The sequence below is a fragment of the Tamandua tetradactyla genome, chromosome 4, assembly GCF_023851605.1.
Source record: "Tamandua tetradactyla isolate mTamTet1 chromosome 4, mTamTet1.pri, whole genome shotgun sequence".
NCBI classification, from domain to species: domain Eukaryota; kingdom Metazoa; phylum Chordata; class Mammalia; order Pilosa; family Myrmecophagidae; genus Tamandua; species Tamandua tetradactyla.
In genome coordinates, this window is record NC_135330.1 from 163,281,853 (window position 1) to 163,302,148 (window position 20,296).

The 20,296-nt window shown below is 39.6% G+C and overlaps 1 pseudogene; it reads left to right on the forward strand.

Moving 5' to 3' along the window:
• Nucleotides 1-4,131: 4,131 nt before the first annotated feature.
• The window catches only part of LOC143680548 (small ribosomal subunit protein eS17 pseudogene), a 32,772-nt pseudogene continuing 16,607 nt past the window's right edge, over nucleotides 4,132-20,296 (forward strand).

The following is a 20,296-nucleotide window of genomic DNA, read 5'->3' on the forward strand; positions in this document are numbered from 1 at the left end:
CTTATTTCTGCTTTGTGCTACCAATGACCTTCCAGTAGGGTAGGGTCGTTGTAGTTTCCTCTTTAGACTGGAAGGTGTATGATGTAATATTTTCGCCAGGGCCAAGAATTGTTTATTTGACCTGGGAAAAGGTCCTGGGAAAACTTCAATCTCATAAATTGAATTTTTTATAGACATATTGCCTGTAGTACCTGAATCATTGTGAAGATACCTCTCACCCTTTTTCTCTGAAGGCCGTAATGTCATTCAAAATAAAAAGTTTTAGACATGCTTTGGTGGCATTGTTAGCTGCCTTAGGCATGAAGACAGCCTCTCTACTTTGAAAGGGTGCTTTATCCAGTCTGAATCTCACACTTCCCATAAGGCAAGTAGAATATTAAACATGTGCATAGAATAATGATCTACACATTTCCATCTTCCTGCCCAACATGGTCAGAAAGTCAAGAAACCCAACGGCCAATAGGAAAAGGAAAAAAAGTTTAAACCAAATAGAGGATGTTATAAATACACTAGTCACCATATGACCTGGCAATCTCACTTCTAGGTATATACACAAAAGAATGAAAGCAGGGATTCACACAGATACCTGTACGTTAATTACCATAAGCATTAGTCATAATAGCCGAAAGTGGAAATTACCCAAGTGTCCATCAACAGATGAATAGATAAATAAGATGTGGTACATCCATGCAGTGGAATATTATTCAGCTATAAAAAAGAATGAAGTTCTGATACATGCTACAGCATGGGTGAACCTTAAAGACATCATGCTGAGTTAAATAAGCCAGACACGAAAGAGCAGATACTGTATGGTTTCATTTATATGCAATCTCTAGCAAATTCATAGAGACAGAGAGTAGATTAGCCATTACCAGGGTCTGGGGCAAGGGGAGAATAGAGAGTTATTGTTTAATTGACACAGAGTTTCTATTTGGGGTAATAAAAATGTCTTAGTAGTGGCTGGTGGTGATGGTAGCATAACGCTTGACTGTGATTAATACCATTCAAGTGTACACTTAATATTGGTTAAACCGGAAAATTTTTGTCATATATATGTTGCCACAACAAAAAAGAAAGCCGTATAGTAAGTCACTAAATTATGAAGATGACAAATGTAGTTCCATAGAATAAATGGAAAGAAAAAAAAAACCCACTGTTCCAATGGTTTGCAAATGGCTGTTTGTAACTTAGGATAAAATATCCAGTGTTAGCATTCATTATAGGTTTATCTCAAATCGTTTAGACTGAAGGAAATATCATGTGCTCTCTCTGTACTACTTTTACAGTTTTCCTGAAAATCTGAAATTGTTCAAAAAATAAAGCTTAAAAAGTAAAAAGGAAACACATTAGTCAGCTTTTTATTAGAGATATTTGATCCTGAAACAATGAAGTTCCCACGCACCAATCCACCAGACATGTATCACCCACCTACTATGTATCTGGCACTGTGCTGGTTGCTAGGGATGCAAAAATGGGTGAGACTGGTACATGACTCCCAGGGGTATAAACCTCCCTTGCAACATGGGACAGATATCCTGGGATGAGCTAGGACTCAGCATCGAGGGATTGAGAAAACCTTTTGGACCAAAAAGGGGGAAGAGAGTAATGAGACAAAATAAAGTGTCAGTGGCTGAGAGATTTCAGAGTCAAGAGGTTATCGTGGAGGTAATTCTTATGTATTCTACAGATATCCCTTTTTTAGTTTACGGTGTGTTGGAGTGGCTGGAGGGAAGTGCCTGAAACTTTAGAGCTGCCTTCTAATAGTCATGTTTCTTGAAGATGATTGTATTATGATGTAGCTTTTACAATGTCACTGTGTGATTGAGAAAACCTTGTGTCAGATGCTTCTTTTATGTAGGGTATGGACAAACGAGTACAAAATGTGGATAAAAATGAACAAATAATAGGGGGAACAAAGGTTAAAATAAATTGAGTAGACTGAAATATTAGTGGTCAATGAGAGGGAGGGATAGGATGTATGGTAAATATATGAGTTCTTTTTCTTTTTTATTTCTTTTGCTGGAGAGATACAAATGTTCAAAAAAATGATCATGGTGATGAATACACAACTATGTGATGATATTATGAGCCATTGATTGTATACCATGTACAGAATGTTTGTATGTCAAGAATGTTTGTATGTTTGTTTGTTAAGGTTTACAATAAAAATATATTTTTTAAATAGATGAGACTAAATCTGTGTTTCAAGGGGTTTGCTTTTCGATGAAAATGAAAAACTTTCATCCAAAATGTTCTCTTAGTCAAACGTCTGTCCTCTTCGTAGGAATTACTCCCACTCACATCCACATCTTTTTGTATTCCGTTCTTCTCCAAAGAAATGACTATCTATACTCTCCCACCTGTGTCAAAATCCTGCCCCAGGTACCACTTCTAAGATACCTTCTTTTTTTCAAGCAGCTTTGTGGATGCACTGGGATCACGAGAGTTTGTGGGTGTCGGGTTGTTTCCACTGTGCGCTTTTTAAAACTTTTTCACTTCATCATATGAAAGCAGCTCAGGTGAGAGACCCTTTCAGCAAGGGAGGTTTGTAGTTGAGACATGACATATATTTTATTGTGCATAATGCAAATCATCTATACAAAGTAAGCCCTGGGTATGATTAGTTGCACAAGATCTGTTTTCCATGGTGTGTTAACATCTATAATTTCCCTAACTGTTGATGTCATTTTGTATGGGAATTCAGGAGTTTAGGGAGCCGTGCATACTTTTGGTTTGTTTTCACTCCCTGAAGGAAAAGACTGTATATCATTTGGTACAAAGACTTCAGACCAATTCTTTGTATTGCACTTGGTTGTCTCTTGGCTATATAACTTCTGAGTGCAAATCCCCTGAACTCTTTAACATAGTATTGCAGAGAAGAAATCATAATTTTTTTTTTTTTTTTTTACCAAAGCTTTCTACAAAGCCACAGTGGTCAACCCAGCATGGTAGCACAAAGATAAATATATATTCCAGCCTGTGAGAGTTGTTATCATTGTAAAGCTATGATTTTAATTTTTGTAAAACTGTTTATCCCAATTCAGAGTTTTAAAAACATGTTTGGATAATGTAATGAAGTTTATCTGAAGGGGTGCTTTATTATTCAAGTTTATGTTTTTTCAACCAACTTCCCAAGTTAGGTTTCAGTTCATTGACAATCACAGGTGTTCCTTCACGTGTGTCAGCAGCAGGGGAAAGACCTGACTGAGTACCACAGGTGGGAGACGGTCACTTCTTTTACCTCTAATTAACTTTTAACTCCATTTTGTTTATAAGTTTGGATCATTGACCAATCATTTTTTTTTCTTTTTTTGAGTAAAAACCTTTTGTATGACATTTCATTAAGCCTTAGTAATTTATTTCATTACAGACATTGTAGGCTTACAGAAAAATCAGGCAGGATATAGAGATCTTATAAGCCCTCACCCTATTAACAATTTGTATTAATGTGGGATAGTGTTACAATCGTTTGTTTCCTCAACCATATCCTCTATGGTAGTTTTTTTTTTTTTTTAACTTTTTCATTGTATAGTATAACATATATACAAAGCAAAGAAATATAGTGTTTGTAATTTGTACGTTTGCATATATTGCCTTGACTTGGCATGGGAAGGGAAACTGCAAGTCACCTGAGTGTGAGGATTGCTTAGAACGATCCTGAATCCTCAGCTCTTGAAAACAACAGCTCGGTCCTCACCTGCAGTGTGACCTCAGGTCTCCTTGACTGAAGTACTCTTTTTTAATGTTGTATTGGGAGAAACAGAGAAGCCTTTCTTTTAAAGAAGACCAGATTCCTATTTCCTAGGAAAAACTTTGAAAGCATCAGAAAAGAAAGTCTAACTAACATCTTCAACCACCTGGTGTGGTTTTTCTTATGAAGATTTTTCGCTTTGTGTTTTTTTGTTTTGTTTCTCTTTGGGTACATGGTCAGGGAACGGAACGTGGGGTCTCCCGCATGAAAGGCAGGCATCCTAATCACTGAACTACCCGTGCACTCCTTCGCTTTGTTTTGCTTTGTAATGTCATGGCTTTCCCCAGCAAATGGAAGAAAAGTGGGGATGATTCCAAGGAAGACTGTCACTCCTGCAATGACTGGCATGTGAGATCACACGTGTCCCATCATGTGACACCATGAGGACAAGAACATTTAACTCCTGCAGGATCTCAGAGGTGCTTGGACAGGTGAGTTTAGAGGAGGTATAAGGGGGAAGGCTAGCACAGAGAAGGGAAGGTGCTCTCCGTGTGTGTTTGTGCATGCGCTCTTAACCACCCATCTTTTCAGACCAAGGGACCAATATTTGAAACAGATAAAAAAAAATACGAAAAAGAATCAAGGGAATCACCTGTGCCTTACTCTGGTGTAAATGGAGTTTTGTTTCCCTGTACACTTAATTTCCATCTAAGTGGAAATCATAATGTAGGCATTAAAATAGTTGTACCCACCTTCCTTCTATCTCTATCATTCTACTGCTGTGCACAAGAATTTCCCCTATTGTATTCCTCGGTCTTTACGGGTGTAGGGTAATAAAATATATTTCCATGTGAATGATTTTCCCCAGCATTTCTCCTACTTTAATTTTATCTCTTTGGGGTTGGCTAAATTTAACTGAGCACCCACTCCTACCAAATGAAGTTCCATTATAATCAGGCATATCAGTTGCCGACACTGGGAGCCCCAAATAAAAAGGACCACCATGATCGTACCACAGCAGTTCTTTTCATTGGCCATCAAATTTTGAATATCTTATAACCAAATCGTACCACAATTAGTATTTATTGGAGAGAAAGGTGAGGAGTGGTGGTGGTGATTGTAAGGAGAGGGAGGTATAACATGTATCTTGGACGATTCCTGATCTTGAGACAGATATAGTCTAAGTAGACAGAAAACACAGGTACTAAATAATGACCCAAGACACATCTAAGGGACATTGAATGGTCCAGGAACTCTAAGAAGAACACAGGTATCCATGGAAGAATCTTTGCAGATGGACTTGACTTGAACCTCAAAGAATGAACACAATCCCCAGAAGGGATGGAGAAACCATTCCAGGTGAGATGAATGGTGTGACTAGACTGGTTTTAGTGGCGCCAACAGAAACTGTGGGGGAACTAGTGGGCAATAAGCTGGAAATGTGGATTGAGGCCAGATAGTGGAAGGAAACTAAGGAGCTTGGACTTTATCCTGGTAGTAATGAAGAGATAATGAAGATTTTTAATTAAGGGTTTGGCATGATTCGATGGTGTTTTAGGGAGATTACTGTGGCGGCAGTGAATTGGAAGGGAAAACAAGCAAGTGATTAGTTAGGAGGCTATTATAATCATCCAGCCTTGAAGCGGCAGGGATCTGGGGACAGTGGGAGTAGAAAGGGGGGTGTTGTGTGTGAGAGATAGGGCATGGGAGTGCTCTGCAAGCCTTGGTGACTCAGGGTATGTGGGACAAAGGAAATAGCAGAGAGTACTGGTATTTCTCATGAGTTTTAGTGAACTGGGAATTGGAAAGGAGATCCATTCTGGGGAAAAGTGGGAGCATAGAGCACTGAGTTGGCTGGGCTTTGAGATGGCTACAGGGCATCCAAGTTCAAACGGCCGGCCAGACTGAGGCTCTGGAGAGCAGCCAGGCTAGAGTGACTTTCGTAAGCCAATCTGGCTTCTTTCCCCAGAAAGAACTGAAACTCAGTGACTAAGCAATTATGATAGATTGTGGGTGTTTTTAGGATGTGTCCCTATATGTCAACAGGAAGAACAAATCCAGGTAATTATTTGAATATTTTAAACTTCTGGAAAATTATTTTTTAAGTAAATCTATCCAACATTTCAACTGAACATTTTCAAAGTTGAAATTCCCAGATAATATTCCCAAATACTCAGATGTCTTCTTTCAAGGAGGCTCAGTCTGAATGTGTAATGGAGCTCAATTGCAGAGTAATTTCCACGTGGAATATGGTGGCAATCATGCTATTTACAAGGAGCTTTATAACTGCATGTGACTCCAGATGAATTGTAGAAGAGACCTCATGATCCTCATAGGCCCTTTACCAATTCTCTCATGCAAATTACAGGGAAGAGAGCTTTCCAGATTTCATTTATCAGGAAAGCACATCCTTCTAGCAAAAGTAATTGGCAAGATGAGGCACACGCATCCTTTAAGGTGTACTGTAAAATGGGTGGCTGTTGGCCACTTGGAATTCCACCAGACTGAATGCCAACTGGCCCTTTCCTTCTACAAGTAGAATGTTATGGACCAAAATGTGACCAGGGTAGAAATAAAACAACTTTGGACTTCACCCTTGGGTGTGTATTCTCAGCTGCCAAAAATCTCTCCCACACTGCTTACTTAGTGGACATTGTTTGAGTTTTGCTATGAAATCTGAGGGACTAAACAAATAATTCAAACCAACCACTACCTGAAAGTCAAGGGGAAAGCATCTTTAAACCTGAAAAATATACACTGGTAAAAGTTGGTTTCCAGATCTCTTAAAGAAAGATTCCTCTTAAGTCATATGTATTTGAATATTGCTTACCTTTGCAGGGGACTTGCAAGGGGGAATGTGTCACCTGTGAATTTAGGAGCTCTGTGGTGTATTTAATGTGGGGTGTAGGGATCAAGAACAGCATCCATGTCTGTCCCGGGAGTTATAACCATGACGTCTGGTTATCACTCTGGCCACTAGGACCTTAGATAGCCTGTCCACTGTGGTTGATGCCATTGGCATTATCCTGGTGGTGATGAAGAAATAATAAAGATGTTTAATGAATGGCTGGGCTTGTCCTCAACCAGAGGAGAGACTTCATCAGCACCTTGAGCAGTTTCTAGTTGGACCAAGGAAATAATGTGCCTTTTACTTCTCTCGAAGGAGAGCTTTTAACTGAAGCAATAGCTCAACTGCCCAAGATGCCCAGGAGACTTGAAAAGGGATTCTGAGATCCCTTGATTATCACCAAAAGTTCTGCCCAGCTGCCTAACGCTCAACCCTTCCTTTCTCAGAAAGCAGCACTTTAGCACACACTCAAATTTCTTTACCCTATGTATTAAACTGAAGCAAATAGAAGAAATATCCTACCTAGGAATTATGCTTTGTGATCAATTCTGTTCATTGGTAGATAATAGATACACCATGCAAGCCAGCCTGTTTGGATCTGGTTAGGGAAAGGCTCTTTTCTTCTCCATCCTTTGGAATGTAACAGGTTATTAGTAGAGCCCTTTTAAAAAAATACAGAGTGGTGCAATTAGATGGCTTTTCAGGGAACTCCTGAGAGCCCATGCTTCCTTATTAAGATTAACATGCTGAGAAATCCTGGTATAAACCAGGACCCGGCATCAAGGGATTGAAAAAGCCTTCTTAACCAAAAGGGGGAAGAGAGAAATGAGACAAACTAAAGTTTCAATGGCTGAGAGATTTTTTAGTTTATGAATATTGGAGTGGTTAGATGGAAGTACCTGAGACTGTTGAACTGTATTCCAGTAGCCTTGATTCTTTTTTTTTTTAATATTTTTATTGATAAAACAGCATACAAACATTCTTATTATACAAACATTCCATGCATGGTGTACAGTCAATGGCTCACAATATCATCACAGAGTTGTGTATTCATCACCATGATCATTTTTTTAGAACATTTGCATCACTCCAGAAAAAGAAGTAGAATGAAAAAAGAAGAAACTCATGTATACCATACCCCTTACCCCTCCCTCTCATTGACCACTAGTATTTCCATCCACCCAATGTATTTTAACCTTTGTTCCCATTGTTATTTGCTCATTTTTTTACCCATATTTTTTACTCATCTGTCCATACCCTAGATTAAAAAAAGGACAATAAATAAATAAATAATAGGGTAAATAATAAATAAATACGGGGTAAAAAAAATTGGGTAGATGAAATACTAGTGGTCAATGAGAGGGAGAGGTAAGGGGTAGGGTATGGTTTTTACCTTTTCTTCTTTTTATTTCTTTTTCTAGAGTGATGCAGATGTTCTAAAAATGATCATGGTGATGAACACACAACTATGTGATGATATTGTGAGCCATTGATGCATACTTTGAATGGATTGTATGTACATGAAGATATTGCAATAAAAATATTAAAAATAAAATAACAAAGTTAATATGCTGATGTAGCGTTTATCTTTCTGTGTGTCTGCCACTCAGTCAAAGCATCTCTGACCTCTCCAATCAGCCCCAGGCCTCAATTTTGGGAAACTTATCAGTAAGTATCTGCTGGGATGCTCTAAACCCCAAAAAGAGAACACACACGCATATACATTTAATTCACTTCTTAATTGAGTTAATTCCAGGTTTTCTGATTTATCTAAGGTTTAACTTTCTCCATATTTATATAGTAACTGGTGAATTTTGATATTAAAGTTCATATGTTTATTGCTATTAATCCTTCCTAAGCAACATATAAGAAGAGACCACGTAAAGAAATCTAATCTTGGCTAATTCAGTGTAGCCAAAGCTGATAGTTTGTCCTTAGTTTTCTTTTAGCAGAGAAAGACAAAGGTCAAATAATAATCTTTTTTTTTTCAGTCATTCTTGGTTGCAAGTAAGTTCTGAATCTCTCTCTTATTAATATGTTGCCCTTTATTATGTGTCAAAAGTAGAAATGGTAGAGCACTGGAATGTGATCTTGATATATGACTTACCTGCCCTTTCTACTAACTGCTGAATTATTAGCATTTCCAAAAATTGCATCTGAAAAGGAGGAATGTGTTTTTAAATTGTATGATTCCAAATGAATAACCTTTGCTAAAGTGATTAGTTATTTTTCCAAGCGATGAGCTTAAACATACTCAATTGCAAGGATCTATAACCCTTTCATTTCTCCTTTACTGTTGTCACACATTGAACAGAAAATCATGGTGAATGTGCACAATACAGGGAAAGTTTCCACTTTACTAGATTTTGGGAAAAGGCAAAAAAGAAAAAAAACAATCGAAAAGTTAACTCTGGGTGGCAGAGGCGAGACTGAGGGATTGGAGTGGGATGAAGAAACTGTTAAATACTTAAATTAACGAGGAGTTAATTTCCTGGTGGTGCCTGTATATATTCATTGCATAAAAACATGCCACACCATGGATGAATTTAACATCAGGACATGACTTGGGCACTCGGAAGAGTAGACCACACTATTTCATCAATTACAGCCAAAACAAATGACCTCAAATGCAGGAACCTCGAGACCATTTTTTAAAAGTGTCCATTGCTTGAGGGGGATGGAAATGACTGTTTCAGAGCATGTTGGTGGAAGTGGTCATGGGGGGAGTGGGCAGCAGGCCTTCCACCCCATTTTCTCTCACCTTAGGGAAGGACATCATAAATGCCAAATGTCAGACCCTGAGTTTACCCCACTTGGGCCTGAAGGTGGACGTTACATGCTGCCGTGGAATGAGCTTTCTTTTGTTTTGTTTTGAGTTGGCAAGAAAGCAGGAGCAACTTTAATGTCTGCTTGTAATCCCTGGAAAGACTTTGGGAGCAGCTTTGTCAAAATCAGCTGCAAATCTGACTTCAAGACACAGTGATGGGTTTAATAGAATGTGGGTAGATTTCCAATAGCTCTGGAAATCCACTCTGAATCCACCTTTTATAATTAACAATAGACCCCACTAGTTGTATTTTCTCCTTGGGGTCCAAGAGGAGCCTCCCTTGAATCCATGAAACACTAGCACCTTCTATCCTCCTTTCTCTTGCCTTTCTGGTCTTTAATTATAAGCAGGTCTATGCGTAGTGGGTGGAGAAGGACAGAATATTGTAGCAGTAACGAGACCATACACTGAAGACTGACTGCCTGGGTTGGTTCTACAACCTACTGTGTTACCTTGGTCTAGGAACTTTTCTCCCTGTGCCTCAGTTTCCCCATCTGTAAAACAGATTCATTCATTCATTCATATTTCAAATATTTATTGAATGCTTGAGGCACAGGGGTGAATATGACATACCAAGTCTTTGCTCTCATGGAATTTCCATTTTAGTGCAGAAGAAAAGCAGCTGACAGATAAATTAGGATGCATCACATAATAATAAGCGCAATGTAAAGAATTTTATAATAGGGTGATGTGGTGGAGTGACAAGATAGCCAGTTTGAGTGGGTCTTTAGAGAAGGCCTCTCTGAAGAAGTGACTGCAACAACAAGATGGGGTTGGCCATGAAGAGCTCATGGGGAAGAGCATTCCAGGCAGAGGAAACAGCAAGTACAAAACCCTATGGTGGAATGAGCTTGATGTGTTCAAGTTAGAGAAAGGCCAGTGTGGCTGGAGCACGGTGGGCAAGCAGGAGAAGGGATCAAATAAAGTCAGAGAAGGAGACCGTAGAGCGTGGTAGACCAGGGTATTTCGTTCTGAGTGTAATGGAAGCTGCTAGTATGTTTTAAGAAGGGAAGTGACATGATCTGCTTTAAAATGACTTTGCTGTATGGAGAATGGATTGCAGCAGGGCAGGAGTGGAAGACAGGCAACTTGTTCTGAGACTGCAGCCACGGTCTAGGTAGTAGAAGTTTTGCTGAAGTGGAGAGATGCTGGATATGTTTGGAAGGAAGAGTCAAGAGAAACTTCTAATGGGTTTGGATACAGGAATTCAAAGGAAGAATGACTCCTATGCTCTCATTTTGAACAACCAGTTCTGCAGCTGATAGCATCATTTATTGGGTTGGGAAGGATTGGGGAAGAGCAGATCAAGGTGAGGGATGAATCAGAGGTTCTGTTTTGAGTATGATGCTTGAGGTGCATATTTAATATCACAGTGAAAACAAATGTCTGATAGAGTACTGGGTAAATGGGTCTGAATTTGGGGGAGATGTCAGGGCTGGTGGTTTGAGAATTGGAAGATGATTTGAGATCAGCTGACAGATTGCAGAGGAAGAAGATAAGAGGAGGCAGTAGAGGTCGAGGGGAAGAGAAGCCAGCATGGAGACTGAGGAGAGCAGATAGGGTCACAGTAGGAAAAGCAAGTGGGTGTGCTGTCACCGAGCCATGAGAAGAGCTTCAAGAAGAAGGGCTAAACTGTGTGAAATACTGCAGAGCACTGCGTGATTCAAGGACCGAGAACTGATCATGGATGGATTTGCCAACTTGAGGTTGTTGGTAATATCCTGAGCAAGGTGTGTATGGAATTGAGAACATAAGCTTGTTTGGAATGGGCTCAAGCAGAGAGGGTAGATTCAGGTTTTGTGGAACCTGAAAGGCTACACAACTTGGGAGTCTTTATCAAGAAAAATAATGCCAAAGTAATACAAAAATTAGGTATGGATATAAATATTTATTTAGAATAAGAAAAATAACAATAAATTATAAAATTTTAAAAGCAGACAAATTCCATACACCACAAAATACAGAAAAATAACAATATTCTTATTAACTACTGCCATACCTCTACAATAATTTTTCCTATTTTTTGTCTATATACTCTTTGATCACTTTTTTATTTGACAATGCTTTTAGAACATTTTCTATAAAAAGAACAAAGATGATTTTATCTTTCCTCTAGCATGGATTTAGAATTTTTTTTTATTGACAGCTTAGAAGAAATTGTTTCAGCTTCACAATTTGTTATTGATAAGGTCATATAAATTTGTAAGGTGGTAGGCAGATTTTGGAAACCCTCTACTAAGTTTCTTTTACATATAAATGCTGCGCTTTCAGGGTACTTCAAACTTTCTTGGACAATGACTAATCTTAAAATTCTTTGAATCGATTACACTAATCAATTACCTGTCTATGTATTCTTGTAGCATTGTGTTAAAAGCTGAATGTATATGGCGTGATTTCATGTATAGAAATATCTGTTGTTGTTTGTAGAGCAGGTTTATGTCCTACAAATACAGATATTCTGATACATTCTAGCTCATGTGATTCCCACCAAAAACAATGTTACATTTGTAAAAATATACATTGCATTCTCAAGCAGAGAATTGACCAAATGACAATAAAACTAAATTCTCTACTTACAACTTTGCATGTCTGACTAAATGGAAAAGTCTTCTAGAGATTAGCTTTTACTCCCCATATCTAAATTTATTTCACAATATTTTTCTGGCCCCACACTTTTTTTTGTTTTTTTTTTTGCATGGGCAGGCACTGGGAATTGAACCCAGATCTCCAGCATGGCAGGAGAGAACTCTGCCACTGAGCCACCATTGTCCACCCTGGCCCCACACTTTTATATAATGACTCAGGTATGAGAATTCTTGGTTGCCATTCCTATACTCAGAGGGGTAACATTCACTTTACACCCAAGTGACTGAAAACCATGTAAACATATCCCATGAAAGCCATCCTAGATGCAGCCGCATATTCTCCTTAGCCAGATTCCCCAAATGACCTCTAGTTGTTCCAAAGCCGTCTGACCAAAAGGAAGTGTGAGAGAGAAGAGATTGTCATCTTAGCCAACTGTGGTTCAATGTCTTATTTTTGCCTATTTTACAAAAGCATATGTCCATATGAATTCATTGCAACCACCACTTCCCCTCTCCCAGGACATTGGAAGAAACCTGTGCAAGAGAGGGGTTCTGAGGTTCAGCTTCACTAACTTTGTGTTAAATCAGCCCTGGGTTCAAAAAAAGGGCAGAATGGGAGGAAGCAAAGGTAGGAAATATAGTTAACTCTTTAGGGTCCTTCTGGAAGCACCATATTTATAAGGCATAACTTGCACAGTCATTTGTGGCAGCCTTGTGTAAAGAGAAGCAGATAAATGGGGCATTTGCTAGAGGATATGTGTGGTCAAAGGCAAGTTTTGCAGAGGAGTGATATGAAAATATTTGGCAACTGGAATATCAAGAGTATTGACCAATTAGATTGGACATTCACTCAAAAGAAAGGACACTTTGGCTACTAGGCCATATTGATGTGAACTGGCTGACCCTTGGGTCTAGTTTTGGGATGTGAAATACCAGAATGTGTTTGGATCCTGTTGGGAACAAAACAATGGAGAAGGAGATACTCATGACAATGCAGGCTTTAAAGGGAATAAAGTCCTTGGGAAGGCAAGAAGGGTTGGGTTGCAGGGATCAAGCAGAGAGGTTGGTCTTGAAGATTGAAGGGCACTTCTCCTTTTGTATCAGGAAAAAGAGTATAGACACATAATGTTGATATGCTTGTAGCTCTGCCAGTGGGATGACATTTCTGTACTAATAGTTTACCTACCTCATCAGGTTGTTGTGAAGATTTGGTGAGGATCTGCATGCAGCCCTCAGCAGAGAAACTCAGTAAACATTAGCAGTTAGGGATTTACTTGTTAGGCACAAAATAAACATTTATAAATAAAATTTCTGGTGCAAGCAAAGTGTATCTGGGTAAAAAAAGGAATGCTTTTCACCCATCAAGGAACTGGTCCTTCTGTGAGGAAGACCAGGAGAGAAGGAGAAGGCACTGCATCCACAGAGCAATGCCAACATTTAATGGGAAGCCTTCAAACCACTTTCCCACCCCCTCCCTTGGCCCCAGGAGGCCAGGAAGCAAAAGAACATCCAGACACAGGTATAAACCATGGTTGAGGGATGGAATTATTCTTCGTTCCACCAGCCCTTGAGGAACTACTTCTCTGGCTATTGACAGCTACAACATGGAGAATAGTTTTCATCCTGTTTGACTGCTGTAATTATTCCACTCACAGTGAAACTATAACATTTTAATTTTAATTTTTAACTTAACTGTGAATAATGGTTAAAAATTCAGTAAACAAGTGAAGGGTGGAAGCATAAGTTATAACCTTCCCAAGGCCAAAACTCAAGTGAACCTACTTCTATGCCTCTTGGTACATTTTTCTTCCAAGTTCTACCTCCTGCCTCTTCCCTTGCACATTCTTTCTCTTCCTCCATCTCTACCTCTCTCTGCCTTAACTTTCTTTATATATCTCTTGTTGGTTCTATCTCAGCTTGTCTTTCTTTCCTATTCCTTCTTTCACCTCTGCTCTCTCTCCCTTTCTTATCTTTTTTCTACTACACTTTCACTTGAAGTGGCCCAAACCAACATTTAATTTTTAATGTATATTAGAATTCATCTTACTTATTAAGATTTTCTTCTCTGTGTTCTCAACTTTAAGGACAATTCAAATATTTTAAATTTCTTTTCTGAAGAAAAAAGATAATTTGTGGAATGAACTGAATTTTGTTGGGATGCAAGTAGAAAAAGTGTCTTCACTCTTTTTACTATTAAATGTCGGTGTCTCTTAGTTGGCTTTCCTTTCTTTGGCAGTTCCAATTTTTTCCAGTCACAATCAGGTATTGTTAACATGCTTACCTTTTTGTATTAAAAAATCTAGTCTCACCTAATATTAAAACTTTAATTTCTCACCTAATATAAAGCTTCTCTCCCGGTAAAACTCTTCTGGTAAGCATTTAAGGAATTAAGCAGTGAGCAAATGCCTTAAAGGACTCAAATTTTGCTGTGTGACAAGAGTAGGCTGTACCAGTAACAGGGTGTGGTACTGACCCTACAGCTCAAGGACAGAGGAAATTATTGTCATTACTCCTTGTGGACAGTGCCTTGACTTTGAGGACACAACTGGTGAATTTGGACAGTAGAGAGAGGCATAAGACTTCAGAGCTAATTAACACCTAGGCTTTGGGGGATGTGAAACCCCAAATGTCCAAGAATGTCAAGTCCAAATGTGTGACAAGTGCATGATGGCTCCAGGAGGAGACCCTGTGTACATGGGCAGATTTCAAAGCAGTCGGCCACTGGAGTTGTTATGCATAGGCTATCACCTTGGAATCAGAGAGCTAGTACTAGGAAACTTATCTGAAGTGACTGATCATTTCATTGCTTATGTACAAGTTTCTCCTACCTGGAATCAGAGGTAGATACCATCTCTCAGACACTCTGGGAAAGATATTTTTCATTTCTCTGGGCTCTGGCCAAGTTTATTCCAGTCACAACTGGAATTTCAAGTGCTGCTTTTTAGTGGGAGTATAGACATCTGAACCAATCCCTACTATCACCTGGAGGCTCAAATAGGAACTGTGATGGTTAGGTTCAGGTGTCAACTTAACCAGGTGATGATGCCCAGTTGTCTGGTCAGGCAAGCACTGGCCTGTTACTGCAACAGCTTATTAAATCATCAGTCAGTTGATTGCATCTGTGACCGATTACATCTACAATCAACTAAGGATGCGTCTTCTACCATGAGAGAATCCAATCAGCTGGACTTAATCCATTCAGCTGAATGCTTTTAAGGGAGAACAGAGAATTTTCACTTCTTCAGCCAGCAAGCCTCTCCTGTAGAGTTTGTCGAGGAACTTCATCAGAATTTCCCACCTCATGGCTTGTCCTACAGCTTTTGAACTCTTGCATCCCCATGGTTGCATGAGACACTTTTATAAAACTCATATTTACAGATATCTGCTGTTGGTTCTGTTTTTCTAGGGAACTCTAATACAGGGACCAAATAGTTTTCACCAAATCCTGTTAAAAATGTGGAAAAACCAAAGAAAGGAAGAGTTGTCTTTTGTATTCTGTTATACCAGGGCTTCTCAATCTTAGTGCTATTTATGTTTTGAGCTGGATAATTTGTGTGTGTGTATGTGTTGGGGGTGGGAGGTTGCCTGTGCATTGTAGGATGTTTGGCAGCATCCTTGACGTCTGCCCATAAGATGCCAGTAAACAACCCCAAAATGTCTCCAGACATAACCAAATGTCCCCTGGGGAGAAAAATTGGCCCGGGTGAGAGCTACTCTGTTACGCTAAGCATGTGTGGTCCTTGGGTTTCCCACTGTGAGTTTTTGGTCCAGGATTATTTGCATTTATCCCAGAGTTCTTTCCAATTTTTGACCTTTGATCAAGTTTTGACTTTTATCTTTAGGAGAAATTATGCCAAGATGAAAATGTCATGACATTTCCACACCATCTCTGGTCTAACTGAGAATCTTTCCCTGCAGCCAGGGACCTCAACACTGGAAAAATCAGAACTCTTGGGAGACTAATAATTCCCATTATGTCTATAGAACCCTGAAGAATGAGGAAGCATGGTATGAAAGCACTCCACAAGTGGATTATTAGAACTAAAGAAGAACTTGTAAAAGTTGAAGCAACCAGTTTGTTTTATTTTGTTTTGTTTAATGACAGAAGCAAGCATTATCTTTTTTGCTTGTAATATTAACTTTGTTAACATTTTTTCAGGCAAATACAATATTAAATAATCCAAAAGCAATACACATTTGCTAGAAAATACAAATATTTTCTATTTGCGTACAAATAAAAATTCTCATTGCCTGAGCTTTGTGACTGTATGTGGCCAGCCTCTGCCCCTTCAGAATTTTAAAGTATGCAGTTCTCAAAACAAACATATTAGCAAAGTAAGATTTTTCACAGATACAGATTTGCTAATTATAAAAGAAATCCGAAATAATTCAACTAATGTCTTCTTTCATTCATTCAAATGTCTGAATTTCAAAATGGAAGAAAAAGTATAAAGGGCTTTTTTTCCCCCCATCTAACACTAGCAGACCTTTGAAGTGGCTAATTTGGGTCAAAAATCAAGACCTAGATCTTTGTGTAGTGTTCAGTATTAAGAATACCCTTACACTGGACTTCCGGAGAAGATGGCGGCTTAGTAAGACGCGCGGGTCTTAGTTCCTCCTCCAGAAAAGCAACTAAAGAAACAGAAACAATACGAAACAGCTCCCGGAGTCACGACAGAGACCAAAAAGACAGCGTACCCCATTCTGGAACGGCTGAACGGGCAGGGGGAATCCGCTGCGGTGAGATACCCGAGGGGCGCGCGTTTTCTCGGCCGGGGCGGCTGGCAACTGGGGTCCCCTCCATGCACGTGGCTCCCCGGTCTGACTGGGAACATTGGATAGCGGGGCCCTCCCGGCACGCTTGGAGTCTCGGGCCAGCCGGGCAATTTGGACCGGCACTCCCCCAAGCCGCGGCGGCCAGCAGCCCCCGCCTCCACGCGCGGTTTCCCGGGCCGACTGCGAGATTCGGATTGGCGAGTTAAAGGAGCCACAGCATCTTTTACTGGTGGGCCCCGCAGACAGACGAGCACCACGAGCGCCACCTACTGGGCAGGAAAAGAAAAACAGAGCCCAGAGATTTCACAGAAAAACCTTTCAACCAGCTGGGTCCCACACCCAGAGAAATCTGATCAAATGCCCAGACACCAGCAGAAAATAATGGATGATGCTCGGAAAATTGAAGATATGGCCCAGTCAAAGGAACAAACCAATAGTTCAAATGAGATACAGGAGCTGAGACAACTAATGCTGAATATACGATCAGAAATGGAAAAACTCTTCAAAAACCAAATCAATAAATTGAGGGAGGACATGAAGAAGACATGGGCTGAACAAAAAGAAGAAATAGAAAATCTGAAAAAACAAATCACAGAACTTATGGGAGTGAAGGACAAAGAAGAAAAAATGGAAAAAACAATGGATACCTACAATGGTAGATCTAAAGAGACAGAAGCTACAGTTAGTGAACTGGAGGATGGAACATCTGAATCCCAAAAAGAAACAGAAACTATAGGGAAAAGAATGGAAAAACTTGAGCAGGGGATCAGGGAACTGAATGACAATATGAAGCGCACAAATATACGTGTTGTGGGTGTCCCAGAAGGAGAAGAGAAGGGAAAGGGAGGAGAAAAACTAATGGAAGAAATTATCACTGAAAATTTCCCAACTCTTATGAAAGACCTAAATTTACAGATCCAAGAAGTGCAGCACACCCCAAAGAGAATAGACCCAAATAGGCGTTCTCCAAGACACTTACTAGTTAGAATGTCAGAGGTCAAAGAGAAAGAGATTGAAAGCAGCAAGAGAAAAACAATCTGTCACATACAAGGGAAACCCAATAAGACTATGTGTAGATTTCTCAGCAGAAACCATGGAAGCTAGAAGACAGTGGGATGATATATTTAAATTACTAAAAGAGAAAAACTGCCAACCAAGACTCCTATATCCAGCAAAATTGTCCTTCAAAAATGAAGGAGAAATTAAAACATTTATAGACAAAAAGTCACTGAGAGAATTTGTGACCAAGAGACCAGCTCTGCAAGAAATACTAAAGGGAGCACTAGAGTCAGATACGAAAAGACAGAAGAGAGAGGTATGGAGTAAAGTGTAGAAAGAAGGAAAATCAGATATGATATATATAATACAAAAGCCAAAATGGTAGAGGAAAATATTATCCAAACAGTAATAACACTAAAAGTTAATGGACTGAATTTCCCAATCAAAAGACATAGAATGGCAGAATGGATTACGACCCAGCAATACCACTGCTGGGTATCTACTCAAAGGACTTAAGGGCAAAGACACAGACGGACATTTGCACAGCAGTGTTTATAGCAGCATTATCTACAATTGCAAAGAGATGGAAACAGCCAAAATGTCCATCAACAGACGAGTGGCTAAACAAACTGTGGCGTATACCTACGATGGAATATTATGCAGCTTTAAGACAGACTAAACTTATGAAGCATGTAATAACATGGATGGACCTAGAGAACATTATGCTGAGTGAGTCTAGCCAAAAACTAAAGGACAAATGCTGTATGGTCCCACTGATGTGAACCGACATTCGAGAATCAGCTTGGAATATATCATTGGTAACAGAGACCAGCAGGAGTTAGAAACAGGGTAAGATAATGGGTAATTGGAGCTGAAGGGATACAGACTGTGCAACAGGACTAGATACAAAAACTCAAAAATGGACAGCATAATAATACCTAAGTGTAATGTAACTAGGTTGGAACACTGAATGAAGCTGCACCTGAAATATGGTTTTTTGTTTGTTTGTTTGTGTGATTGTATCTTTTGTTTTTGTTTTTTTCTTTTTCCTTTATATATATATTTTTTTATTAGTATTATTATTTTAATTCTCTTCTCTATATTAACATTCTATATCTTTTTCTGCTGTTTTGCTAGTTCTTTTCCTAAATCGATGCAAATGTACTAAGAAATGATGATCATACATCTATGTGATGATACTTAGAATTACTGAGTGCATGTGTAGAATGGAATGATTTCTAAATGTTGTGTTAATTTCTTTTTTTAATAAAAAAAAAAGAATACCCTTACACTGAATACCTGCCTATCATCATATTATTCAAAAGTTCGTTTTCAAACACAGACATTTTTACATGACAGTTCATATTTTTAGAATCACTCCTTTTAATATTATTTAATTGTCACAAGAATATAGTAAGAACCTTATATCAGTCAGGGATTAGCAGTTTGATACCAAAATATAGAATCAGGCTATATAAACAGTCTTAGCACTATTTTACATCCTGTTCAGTGAAATGTAAAACTGTCCATTAAATGATTTCTTACTGAAGTAAAGAAACATGGTTTAGGAGCCAAGATGGCGCATAGCAGGGTGTGGGATTTAGTTTGTCCTCCAGAGCAGCTAGTAAATAGCCAGGAATAGTACAGAACTGCTGGGGCCACGTCAGTGACCGGACACACAGCGTACCCCAGTCTGGACCAGCTGCACGCTCCCCCAGAACCATGAGTTCCCTAAGCCATGGTGGCCGGCACCCCTTCCCCACAGGCTGCTTCCCAGAGGGGAAAGGAAAAGGAGGGTCTGAGTGCAACCAAATTCCAATTGTGGAATTAATTCACAAATTCTGACTACTAAAAGTAGGCCCCCAGCTCAGCTGAACCTCGAGTAAAAGCTGAGGTTGTTGGTTTTTGCCCCAGTGCAGTGGGTGCAGGGCTGACAGAAAAAGAGAAAAACAATAAACAGAGGTCTTTTGGATCAGACAGCACAAACTACTTGAAAAGGTCTGGGCCCTGAAGGAAAGGAGGGGGCACATAGGACCTGGAGATACACAAAGTACCGTAACAACTTAAGCTCTTGATTGACAAACCTGAGGAACGGGGGTCCTGCTTTCAAAAGGATTTTTTTTTCTTTTCTGTTTTGTGGCTGTGTTTCTACGGCTTGACTGCTCTTTGGATACAGCTGCAGGGTTTCTCAGGCCTCAACTGCCCCAGGCATGGGCAGAATTAAGCATGTTTTGAGTGTTTGTCTGGAGCCTGTGCCTTCCCCAGGAAAGGGGTAGGGCCAAGCTCAGGTGGAATCCCTCCATCAAGGAATTCAGACCCCAGAGCCTGAAAAACCGAAGTGATTAAAACCAGCCTACAACCTCTCCTCTGTCTCAACCATGCCCCCAGCAGGAAGAGTCTGCTGAAGTTAAAGGTACCACATCACCTTATGCTGGTGGGACCAGCAGGCAGACAAGCACCACATACCAGGCAGGATAGGAAAAACACAGAGTCCAGAGGCTTCACAGGAAAGCCTTTCAATCTGCTGGGTCTCACCCTCAGGGAAAACTGATGCAGGTGACTCTTTCCTC